Below are 12,241 nucleotides of genomic sequence, written 5' to 3'. Positions count from 1 at the left end.
TATATTGATTTATTTACAAAGTTTATATTTTGTCTTAAAGCTAGTTTAGTCTGTAAGAAATTCTGTCAATTTCATCTTGATTTATCATAGTTCTTTAATCAATGTCGATGCCTTACCTCCCCCTACCACCTCTCCATCAAACACTGACCTAGAAATCTCACACTTGCTTCCCAGTGCAGGCTGCCTAATTAAGAACTTGCTTATTCAACCTACAGCCTTTGAGAACAGGGATGGTGGATCTGCTCCAAAGAGGTGGCCTCTTTACAGAAACAGGTCTTAGAAAGAGGTCACCAGTAATTACTGAACAGCAAAAGAGTCCATGTATGCCTTGTACATTAAAGGTTCTTAAAAAGTCTAGAGATTTACACCAGAAAATAGGAGACATGTGCATTGAATGTCAATCTCAACTAAATGAGCTTCTCCTGGTCAAGAGACCAGCACGGTCTGCTGGGGCAGTGAAGGGGTTCAGTGTCCATTAAAAGACCCTGGACCTTGGAGTACAATTGCATCCCCCATCATCTAACTGTTTGCCCACATAACAGTGGGGTTGCACTATGTGACAGCTGACTTTGGCAAGGATTCTGTGTAAAGGACAGAACACAGAAACTTTGGAAGAAACTTTAGCCACCATTTCCCTCAGGCAGGCAGGATCCCCATGCTAAAGGGAGGCAGATGAGGCAACTGCATCCCAGCCCAAGATCTCCTTTTTTCACACCAGGAGATTCAAGTGATAAAAGTTTTTCTTTTAGATAGCTGTGTTCTCCTAACTGCAGACCACTTGTTTTATCTGGTGCTCACTTGAAAGAATAATAGTTTATTCTACAGCCAGAGAGAAAACAGTATGGTACATTACTGGCCATCTCCCCATTCCCTGGAGACATTTCAGGGTGACACAGATACACACAATTTCCCCTGTCTTGTTGATTTTGGACACTTACTCCACCTCACTGGCAATTTTAATCCACCGGTGGCTCAGCAGGGTAAAGGGGAACAATCTCCTCCCACAATTTGCAGCCTCTAAGAATCCACTGGAGGGTCAGCGATGAGTTGCTTCTGACTTGAGAGCAATATGAGAGAAAGAGAAAAAACCCTAAGAGCAAATGGATGAGTGATTAGGAGAGAACAAAGACTCCAAGAACAGTCAGTGCTTCTCTATCACAGTTGTTAGCTGCTGCTAAGTGTATTCTGACCTATGGGATCCCACATACAACAGAAGGAAATGCATGCTTTATCCTGCACTATTCCTGTTCTTAGGTGTAGCTCAGACCATGTGGACCAACCATAGGCATTTTATGGACTGACCTTCCGAATAGACCACCAAGTCTTTTTTCCTAGTCAACCTTAGTCTGGAAGTGTCATGAAATCTGGGTATCACAGTAACATTCCACCTTGAGGTACATTAGTAGTCAAATCCAAGGTTCCTGAATGGAAAGAGAGGACCCCTCCCCCCCATTCTAAAGCCCCAAATGCTAACCAACCTGCTGTCTGCTCCCAGCCCACAAGCTCCCGGAAGAAGCTGGCTCATTGACAGAAAGAGTAGCACACAATGTCACAGAAAATTCTTTTCCATCCTTAAATATGGACAGTTGGGAAGCAATGGCTATATGAACAAAATAATGGACATGCAAAAGAATAACAAAGAAAGCAAATGTAACTAGGGTGGAAAATATGAAGAAACAGAGAAGGGAGCTCTGGTGGTTCAGAGGTAAGGAGTAGTGCTGCCAACACAAAGGTGTTGTTAAGTGCTTTCAAGTACAACCCTTAGCAACCCTATGAACAACAGATCTGAAACCTGTCTTATTCTGTGTCATTCTCACACCTCCTGCTATATCAGAGTCCATTACAGCAGTCACTGTGTCAGTTCACCTTGTTGAGGATCTTCCTCTCCTTTGCAGACCCTCTGCCTTTCCAAGCATGATATCTTTCTTCCAAAGAATACCTACCCTCTCCTAGAAACATGTCTGAAGCATATGAGATGAATCTTTATCATCTTTGCCTGCAAGGAGCACCCTGGCTACACTTTCTCTAAGATGTATTTGTTTGTTCTTTTGGCAGTCCATGGATCATTCAGTACTCTTCTCCAGCACCACAGTTCAAAGGCATCAGTTCTTATTCTGTCATCCTTATTCATTTTCCAGCTCTCAGATGCACAGCAAGTGATCAGAACCATGGCCTGAATCAGATCCTAGTCCTCATATGCCTCATAGTCCTCAAATTGACATTATTTCTCCTCAGTAATTTGGAGAGGTCCCTGACTGCATATATTCCCAATGCAATACATTTTCTAATGATTTGACTTATTGTACCAAGGGTGTTGGTTGTGGATCCAAGAAAGATGAAGTTGTTGGCAGTTTCAATCTCCATATACCTACATGTTACCTATGGTAAGAAGTTTTATTTTCTTGACATTGAGATACAATCCTTACTGAAGGATGTATTCTTTGAACTTTTGCAACAAGTCTTTCAAGTCATTCTCATTTTTTCAGCCAGTAATGAATGTTATTGATGAGTCTTCCTCTGATCCTGATGTGACATTCTTTTTCATAGAGTCCAGCTTCTTGAATAATTTGCTCCTCATACAGATTGAATAGGTATAGAGAATACAACTCTGATTCACTCCTTTCTTAATTTTAAATCATGAAGTGTTCTTTTGCTCTGCTCACACAACATTCTTTTGGTCTAGGTATAGGTTTCTTAGGGTTGAGCCTGCAGAGCCTGCTCCAGGCCCTAGCTTAAAATCTTTCACAAGGCTTGGGGATTGGAGTCTCTCTACACTCTAGAAGTCAGCCAGCTAAGTGGATGGGATGGCTGGCCTCTCCATGGCGGTTTCTCTTGGTGGCAGTCAGGCAAGGGAAGTTTCTGGGGTCTTTCACATTGTGTGTTACTGTCCTCTTTGGTCTTCAAAGGTGGATGGGCGGCCCTGACCCTTACAGTAAGGGTAAGTAAGGGTGGGGTCGAGCCTCCAGAGCCTGCTCCAGGTCTTAGCTTAAAATCCTATAGTCTGTGGCCCTCAGGCCTGCCTTTAATTGTTCCACTGGTATGTTCACTTGCTGTACAGAGGTAATTCGTGGTTGTCATGAATCTGAGCACTGTGACAGGGATGAGTCAAATGCGAGAACAGTTACCCATGGCTGACAGTGTTTGGTGAAGCTCACCAATCAAAACAAGCTTGGAAGCAGGCGTGGCATCCACTTGCACAATAGCTTGCCTCTGGAAACCCTATGAACCTGGAGAAAGGACAAAATTTACACAGGAGGTATATATACAGGACTTTTTTTCATTGGGTTGCTATGAGGTGCCTGCGACTCGATGTCACTAAACAACAACAACAACAACAAGGTTTCTTATGGGCACAACCAAGAGCTCTGGGATTTCCACTCTTCTCAATATTAGCCGTAACCTGTTAGGATACATACAGTCAAATGCTTTTGCATAGCTAAAAGAAGCACAAATAGGTATTCTTCTGGTATTCTTTACTTTCAGCCAGGATCCATCTGACATCAACAATGATATCCCTGGTAACTTGGCCTCTTCTAAATTCTGCTTGAGCTTCTGGCAGTTCCTTGTCTATTTACTGTTTGTGCTGTTTTTGAGTGATCTTTAGCAGGTTTTGCTTGCATGTGATATTAATGATATTAATTACTATCTCTGAAAACCTACTAGTCAATTGTATGTAGATTCTAATTGGATCATACACAAAAACAAGAAGAAAGAAAGAAGAGATAAAAGAAAGAAATATATGAAAGAAGAAAAATAAGAAGAAATAGAGAGAGCTGTCAGTACCTCAATAAAAATCCCTAACTTATTGAATCCACAAAGCAAATGCAGAAATACTCAAGGATCAAGTAAGTTATTAAAAATTTTAAAATATACTATGGATAAGGTTAGTTCAATAAAATAACTGCAATATGAAGTTAAAGAAATCCCTATAAAGTAAATAAAAAAAGCTAAAGAAAAGGAAAGTATGACAGAGGGAATAAGCAACACAAAAGCTCAATCCATGAAGTTCAATAACCACTTCTTTTTTTATTTCTCATTAAACTTGTTTTAATGGGTCTCAAAATTCTGTGACAAATTTTTGGTCAAGTTGTTTCCATTTCAAAAGTACTGATTTTAAAAATTAATAACTTAAAACTGCCACACAAAATAGAAAACAAATGGTCCACAAAACATTCCTTTCCTTCTGCAGACGTTATGACGCATTGTTATCACCAACCAGTCTTTTACCATTAAACTTAAATGGCCAATTGAGACAAAGAGTTCTGAGACCATTCTTCCATCACTGATTAAGACTGGGGTGGCAAGTGTTATGGGTAATATTCAGTCAGCCTTCTGAGCTTTCTGAGCAGACTTGGTGACCTTGACAGCTCCAGCAGCCTTCTTGTCCACTGCTTTGATGACACTCACAGCAACAGTCTCATGTTTTGGACAGCAAAACGACCCAGAGGAGGATAGTCAGAGAAGCTCTCCACACAGGAACCATATCAACAATGGCAGCACCATCAGACTTCAGGAATTTGGAGCCATCTTTCGGCTTCCTACCAGAACAACAATCAATCTTCTCTTTGAGCTCAGCAAACTTGCAAGCAATGTGAGCTGTGTGACAATCCAGCACAGGTGCATAAGCAGCAATGATTTGTCCAAGATGGTTTAAGATGATCACATGATCAATGAAGCCAGCTGCTTCCATTGGTGGGTCATTTTTGCTGTCATCAGCCATGTTGCCACATTGAACATCTTTCATAAAGACATTCTTAGCATTGAATCCAACATTGTCACCAGGCAGAGCTTTACTCAAAGCTTCATAGTGCATTTCAGCAGACTTTACTTCAGAGGTAACATTGAGGCAAATGTGACTACCATGCCAGGCTTGAGAACGCCAGTCTCCACTCTGCCTACAGGGACAGTACCAATACCATCAATCTTGCAGACATACTGGAGAGGCAGACACAGGGGCTTAGTTGGAAAAGTTGGTGCCAGGATGCAATTCAAAGCTTCAAGCAGTGTGATTCCACTGGCACTGCCATCTTTCTAGGTGACTTTCCATCCCTTGAACCAAAGCATGTTAGCACTTGGCTCCAGCATGTTCATGTTGTCACCATTCCAAGCATAAATTGGCACAAAGTCTACTGTGTCAGGGTTGTAGCCAATTTTCTTGATGTAGGTGCTAACTTCCTCAATGATTTCCTTATCTCTCTTTCGGCTGTAGGGTGGCTCAGTGGGATCCATTTCATTAATGCTAACAATCAGTTGCTTCACAACCACTGTGTAAGCCAGAAGGGCATGCTCCCGGGTCCGCATGTTCTTTGAGATACCAGCCTCAAATTCACCAACACCAGCAACAACAATCAGAACAGCACAGTCAGCGTGTGTTGTTCCTGTAATCATGTTTTTTATTAAGTCTCTGTGTCCTGGGGTATCAATGATGGTCACATGGTACTTGCTAGTCTCAAATTTCCACAGGGAGATATCAATGGTGATGTCACGCACATGTTCACCTTTCAGTTTTACCAAGACCCAGGCATATTTGAAGGAGCCCTTTCCCATCTCTGCAGCTTCCTTTTCAAATTTCCCAATGGTTCTTTTGTCAATCCCGCTACATTTGAAGATCAGATGGCCAGTTGTGGTGGACTTGCCTGAATCTACATGTCTGTCCAATGATGATGATGCTGATATGGATCTTCTCCTTTCCTATTTTGGCTTAGGTTTTGCAATGGTATTCACCAACACCTGTACTCTGGCAACAAGCCCGTTGTGAAAAAGTAATAACCACTTCTTTTAAGAGTAAAGCAAATTAAGAAAAAAATTAATTAAAACCCATTAAGTGGAAGAAAGACTGCCTCTTTAACAAATGGTGTTGTCAAACTGGACAGCTACATTCAGAAAACTAAAATAGTATCCACATCTCAACCCATACACAAAGTCAACTCAGAGTGGATCAGAGAAGTAGAGGTAATACTCAAAACCATCATGATCATAAGGAAAAAAGATTGCAATGACTTTAGAAGCCCTAGACTATGGTATAAATAAACTTGCAAACATAGCCAAAATTGTGCAACCAGGAGAAGGTAAAATTTTTTTAAAAATGGGATTTTTCTTCTCTTTTTTAAATTATTTTTTATTTTATTCGGATTTATTTACAGAATTTTAATACATTGTCACAAAAGACCTTTCCCATTTATTTCACCACACACACCAACCAGATTGTGCAACCCTATGATTAGCACCCTACCACCCTACTCCCCCATGTATCCACATCCCTCTGTTTCCAACCTCTCCCCACCCCCTGCCTTTGATTCTCATACTCATTCTACATAATAGTTTTATACAGTATTTGTCCTTGTGGTTCAGAGTTAGTTCACTCAGAATAATGCTCTCCTGTCCCTCCCAAGTTAGGTAGTAATTTACAAAATCATTGCTCCTGCATGCTGTGTAGTATTCCATTGTATGAATGTACCACAACTTCTCAATTCATTAATTTGTGGTTGGACATCTGGGCTGTTTCCATGTTCTTGCGGTGGTGAGTAAAGCTGCTATGAATATTGGTGTACAAGTTTCCATTTGAGCCTCAGTTCTCATTTTCTTGGAGTATATTCCAAGCAGTACAATAGCTGGCTAACATGGAATTTCCATGTTCAGCTTTTTGAGGAAATGCCAAACTGCCTTCCAGAGTGTTTATACCATTGTATACCACCAACAATGTAAAAGAGCTCATATTTCACCATATCCTCTCCAACATTTATTACTTGCTGTCCTGTTAAACTTTGCCATTGCTACTGGAGTGATAATATCGCATTATGGTTTTGATTTACATCTCTGTTATTGCCAGTGATTTGGAGAATTTTTTCATATGTCTGTTGGCCATTTGAATATCTTCTTCCGTGAAAATTCTTTCCATGTATTTTGCCCATTTTGTAATTGGGTTATCAGTCTTTTTCTTGTGGAGGCCCAGGAGTATTCCATAAACTTTCATTATGAGACTATTGTCAGCCTGTGAGGTTTTTCTGAACCCTTTTGGAGAAAGTTCTTGACACACATAGGTATTTGATTTTTTGTTTGTTCCCAGTCAGTAGGGTTTCTTTACACCTGTTGGAAAAACTTTTTGATGAACACAGGGATTTACTCTTTAGAAGGTCTCATTCATCAATTTTATCCCATTCAGAGTGTATATTTCTTGCTGTATCTGGCAGTCTCTTTATACCTTAAACTGGGGCTTCTAAGCTTGATTCCAGTTTGTCTCTTATGAACTTTATGGTTTTGGGCTTTACTCCCAAGTCTCTGATCCACCTTGAGGTGATTTTTGTGTATGGTTTGAGATGTGGATCCTGTTTCAGCTTTCTGCAGGTAGCAGTCCAGTTTTGGCAGGACCATTTATTGAAGAGGTTGTCATTTCCACATTTGAAAGGTTTTATTTCCTTATTGAATATAAGTTGACCATAGATAGCTGGGTCTATTTCTGGGTTCTCAATTCTGTTCCACTGATATATATGCCTGTCATTGTACCAGTACCGTGCTAATTTGGTTACTATTACTGTGTAATAGGTTTTGAGGTCAGGGAGTGCTTTGCCTCCCACTTCATTTTTGTTTCTCAGAAGTGTTTAGCTTATTCAAGATCTCTTGCCTCTCAGATAAATCGACAATTTTCCTTTCAATATCCTTGAAAAATGAAGTTAGTGTCTATATTGGGATTGCATTGAATATGTAGACTGCTTTGATAGTATTGTCATTTTCACAATATTGAGTCTTCTTATCCATGAATAGCACACACTTTTCCATTTCTTTAGGTCTTTTCTTGTATCTTGCAGAAATGTTCTATAGTTTTCTTCGCATAGGTCTTTTGTACCTCCGGTTAGGTTCGTTCCCAAATATCTCCATTTGTGGTTGGCTATTGTAAATTGGTTTTTCTCTGAGTTTTCTTTGTTACTGTATATCACTCTGATTTTTGGCTATTAAACTTGTATCCCTCCACTCTACTAAACTGGCCTACTAGTGCTAACAGTTTGGGGTTTTGGTTTTTTGTTGGTTTGTTTTTGGTTTTTGTTTGTTTGTTTGTTTTTTGGGTTTTTTTAGTCTTTAGGGTTTTCTATGTACACTATCATATCGTCTGCATATAGCATTATTTTAACCATCTTTTGCCAATCTGGACTGGATGCCTTTTATTTTCTTCTTGTCATATTTCCCTAGCAAGTACTTCTAGTACAATATTGAATTAAAGTGGTGACAGTGGACATCCTTGTCTGGTCCCTGTTGGCAAAGAAAATGTTTTTAGTCTTTCTCATTGAGAATGATATGGGCTAGTGGTTTTATATATATATACATTTTGCTATGTTGATGAAATTCCCTTCTATTCCAATTTTGCTGAGTGTTTTACCAGGAATTTATTGGATTTTGTCAAATGCCTTTTCTGCATCAATTGCTAAGATCACATGGTTTTTATATATTTTGTTAATATGGTGAATTACATTGGTTGTTTTTCTTATGTTGAACCATCCTTGCATACCTGTTATGAATCCCACTTCGTCATGGTGATTTTTTTTAATGTGTTTTTGGATTCTATTGGCTAGGATTTTTGTTAAGGATTTTCCCATCTATATTCATGAGAGATATTGGTCTGTAGTTTTTTTTCTTGGTAATATCTTTGCCTGGTTTTTGTATTAGGGTTATTCTTGGATCATAGGTGTGTTCCTTATTTTTCAATTTTTTAAAATAATTTACGTAGTTTGGTGATAGATCCTCTCTGAATGTTTGGTGTAATTCAGCTGTAAAGCCATCTGGTCCAGGACTTTTCTTATGGGGATGTCTTTTTATGATCTTTTCAATTTCTTCTTTTGTGATGGGTCTGTTTAACTCTTCTAGATCTGATCTAGTTTAAGTGTTCTATATCTGACCTAGTCAATATGGGTAGGGCATGTGTTTCAAGGAATTTGTCCATTTCCTCTAGATTTTCAAATTTATCAGAGTATAGCTTTTCATAGTATTCTGATATCATAGATTTAATTTTTTATGGTTCTGTTTGATGTCATCTTTATCATTTCTTAGTCAAGTTATCTGTGTCTTCTCTGCCACCCCACCCTTTGTTAAGTTCGCCAGAGGTTTCTCCATTTTATTGACTGTTTCAAAAAACCATCTCCTGGTCTTACTGATGGTTTCAATTGTTTTCTGTTTTCTTTCTCATTGATTTCTGCTCTTGTCCTGATAATTTATTTTCTTTTAGATGCTGTAGAACTAGACTGTTGTGCTTTTTCTAGATGATGAAGGTGTTGAGTTAGATCATTGATCTTTTTCTTTTTCTTCCATTTTTATGTGTGTGCCTATCACTATCAACTGCCCCCTGAGGACTACCTGGGCTGTATCCCAGAGGTTTTGGTGTGTTAAAATAGGATTTTCTTAAAATCAAATACCTATGTGTATCAAAAACTTTCTCCAAAAGGATTCAGTAAAAGCTCACAGGCTGAGAAAAAAAAATGGTAATGAAATTTCAGATAAGTGTCTCAGAATTACCCTTCACTACAGGATAGTTCTCAAAACTACAGGATGTCCACAAGAAAAAGACTGCTAACACAACCACAAAATGTGGAAAAAGACATGAAAAGACTCTCAACAAAAGGCTGTTCCAATGGCTAACAAATAGAAATGTTCTAAATCACTAGTGATCAGAGAGATACAAATCAAAATAACAAGATACTATCTCACCCCAGTAACAAAGTTTGACAACACAACAGATAATAAATGTTGGAGAGGATATGAAGAGATTGGAACTCTTTTGCACTGATTGTGGGATCATAAAATGGTACAACCACTGTAGAAAGCAATTTACTACTTCCTCAAAAAGCTGAACTTAGAAATCTCATGACTCAGCTAGTCCACTACTAGGTATATATCCCAAAGAAATAAGGACTGACCCACAAACAGAAGTATATATACATATGTTTGCAGCAGTGTTATCCACAATAATAAAATGGAAACAGCCCAATTGCCCATCAATAAAGGAATGTATTGAGAAATTGTGATACATTCGCGCAATGGAATATGATAGAACACTAAGGAATAACTATTTTTTAAATACTTTTAAAATTTTATTTTAATGAAAGTTTCCAGAGACTTTGAATTTCCATTCACTCATTGTTGTACCACTTTCTTCCCTGCTACCCCTCTTCCCCAGTTTGCTTTTCTCTTTGAACAGTAAAAAAAAAAAAAAAAAGATCTTTCATTGTTTTACAACGCTCCACCATTACCACCCCCAGTCCATGCTACTATGCAGCTTTCATTCTGGACTCTTGTCATGATAATAATACCTAATCATATATTCCTCCTAAACAGTCCTCTTCCTTGTCTTTTTCAATGCAATATACATTATTCATCCCATCTTAGTTTTCACCAACCCCAATGTCAGTCCCATTTTACAACAGTGGCACTATGCAATATTTGTCCTTTTGTGACTGAGATATTTCACTTAGCATAATGTCCTCCAGGGTCACCCATTTTGAATAATATTGCATGAGTTCTTTGTTTTTCAATGCAACATAGTATTCCATTGTGTGAATATACCACAGCTTCTCTATCCATTCATTTGTTGATGGGCACTTGTGTTGCTCTTTGCTGTTGTGAACAAAGCCGCAATAAGCATCTACAAGCATATATCTACTTGGGTGGCAGTTCTGGTTTCTTTAGGGTATATTCCCAGTAATGAAATTGCTGGGTCAAATGGTATTTCTATTTGCAACATTTTTAGAAAGTACCATACTGCCTTCCATAGTGCTTGCACCATTTTACACACCCACCAACAATGAATAAGGAGGAATAACAATTTTGTATAATACTAAATAACATGGGAGAGTCTAGAGAACATTGTGCTAGGTGAAGTAACTCAGTCATCATATAAAGACAAGTATTTCATAAGACCACTATTGTAAAAGATATGAATATAACTGAACAAGATATGCTCAAAAGGGGAACGTAAGAAGAGGGAGGAGGGAAAAACAAAAAAATGTGAGAACATCACTAGGATAGCAGAGGTATAGAAAATGTGAAAAAACAGTAAAGAGTCAATGAGGACTTAAAAAGATGGACTGGTAAAAAGCAAAGGTCGATATTAATTAATGATATAAAATATAATGTATAGTATATAAGAAAGATTATATAATGAAGTATATAAATAAAATGCAATATATATCTCCATACCTTTTCAACCTGTATACAGAGCAGATTATCAGAGAAGCTGGGCTCTATGAGGACAAGTGTGGCATCAGAATTGGTGGAAGATCTATTAACAATCTGCGTTATGCAGATGACACAACCCTGCTTGCTGAAACTGAGGAGGACCTCATGCACTTGCTGCAGAGGGTCAGGACTACAGCCTTCAGTATGGATTGAGGCTCAATGTCAAGAAGACAAAGATTCTCACCACTGGACCAATTGGTAGCATCAGGATGGATGGTGAAGAGATTGAAATTGTTCACAGCTTCAGTTTGCTTGGCTCCACGGTCAACACTCTTGGCACCAGCAGCCAGGAAATCAAAATAACGTATCGCAATGGGAAAGTCTGCTATTAGGGACCTCTCTAAAGTGCTCAAGAGCAACGGTGTCTCTCTGGAGAGCCTGATACAGGCCATGGTGTTTGCAGTCCCTTGTTATGCATCAGAGAGTTGGACAATGACTAGGGAGGATAAAATGAGAATTGATGCCTTTGAGCTGTGGTGCTGGAGAGTGTTGAATGTACCCTGGACTGCCAAGAAAACAAGCAGATTCATCCTGGAGAGGGTTAAGCCAGGCTACTCCTTGGAGGCAAGGATTCTGGGGCTTTGTCTGACATACTTTGGACATGTTGTAAGGAGGGAAAGATCCTTGGAGAGGGACATTATGCTTGGGAGGGTAGAGGGACAGTGCAGGAGGGGAAGACCCTCTATTAGGTGGATTGATTCAGTGACTGGGGTAATCGGGATGACGGTGTGTCAGAGGCAATGCGATTGGCACAGGATAGAGCAGGGTTTAAGGCTGTTGTACATAGGGTCGCTATGAGTCACAAATGACTCGACGGCACATAGCAACAACAACAACAACAACATATATAAATACTTATAGGGAAAACATTAAAAAATAAAATTAATAGTTCTTTGTAGAAGTGTAGAATGAGACAGTGGCAATAGATAGATCTAATTCTGGCATTGCAGGTAGTGTCTACAGATTAAGCATAAAGAGCACTGATATAAATTCATTCTTTAATAACTATAATCATAGTGTG

The 12,241-nt window shown here is 39.0% G+C and overlaps 1 pseudogene; it reads right to left on the bottom strand.

Moving 5' to 3' along the window:
- Positions 1–4,320: 4,320 nt before the first annotated feature.
- Positions 4,321–12,241, bottom strand: part of LOC102865374 — an 11,656-nt pseudogene continuing 3,735 nt past the window's right edge.

This window comes from Elephantulus edwardii, unplaced genomic scaffold (genome assembly GCF_000299155.1).
Source record: "Elephantulus edwardii isolate Elephantulus edwardi_28Jun2011 unplaced genomic scaffold, EleEdw1.0 scaffold00303, whole genome shotgun sequence".
In the NCBI taxonomy this organism is placed as follows: Eukaryota; Metazoa; Chordata; class Mammalia; order Macroscelidea; family Macroscelididae; genus Elephantulus; species Elephantulus edwardii.
The sequence above is the reverse complement of the archived record's forward strand: the minus strand, read 5'-3'. Positions and strand labels throughout refer to the sequence as shown.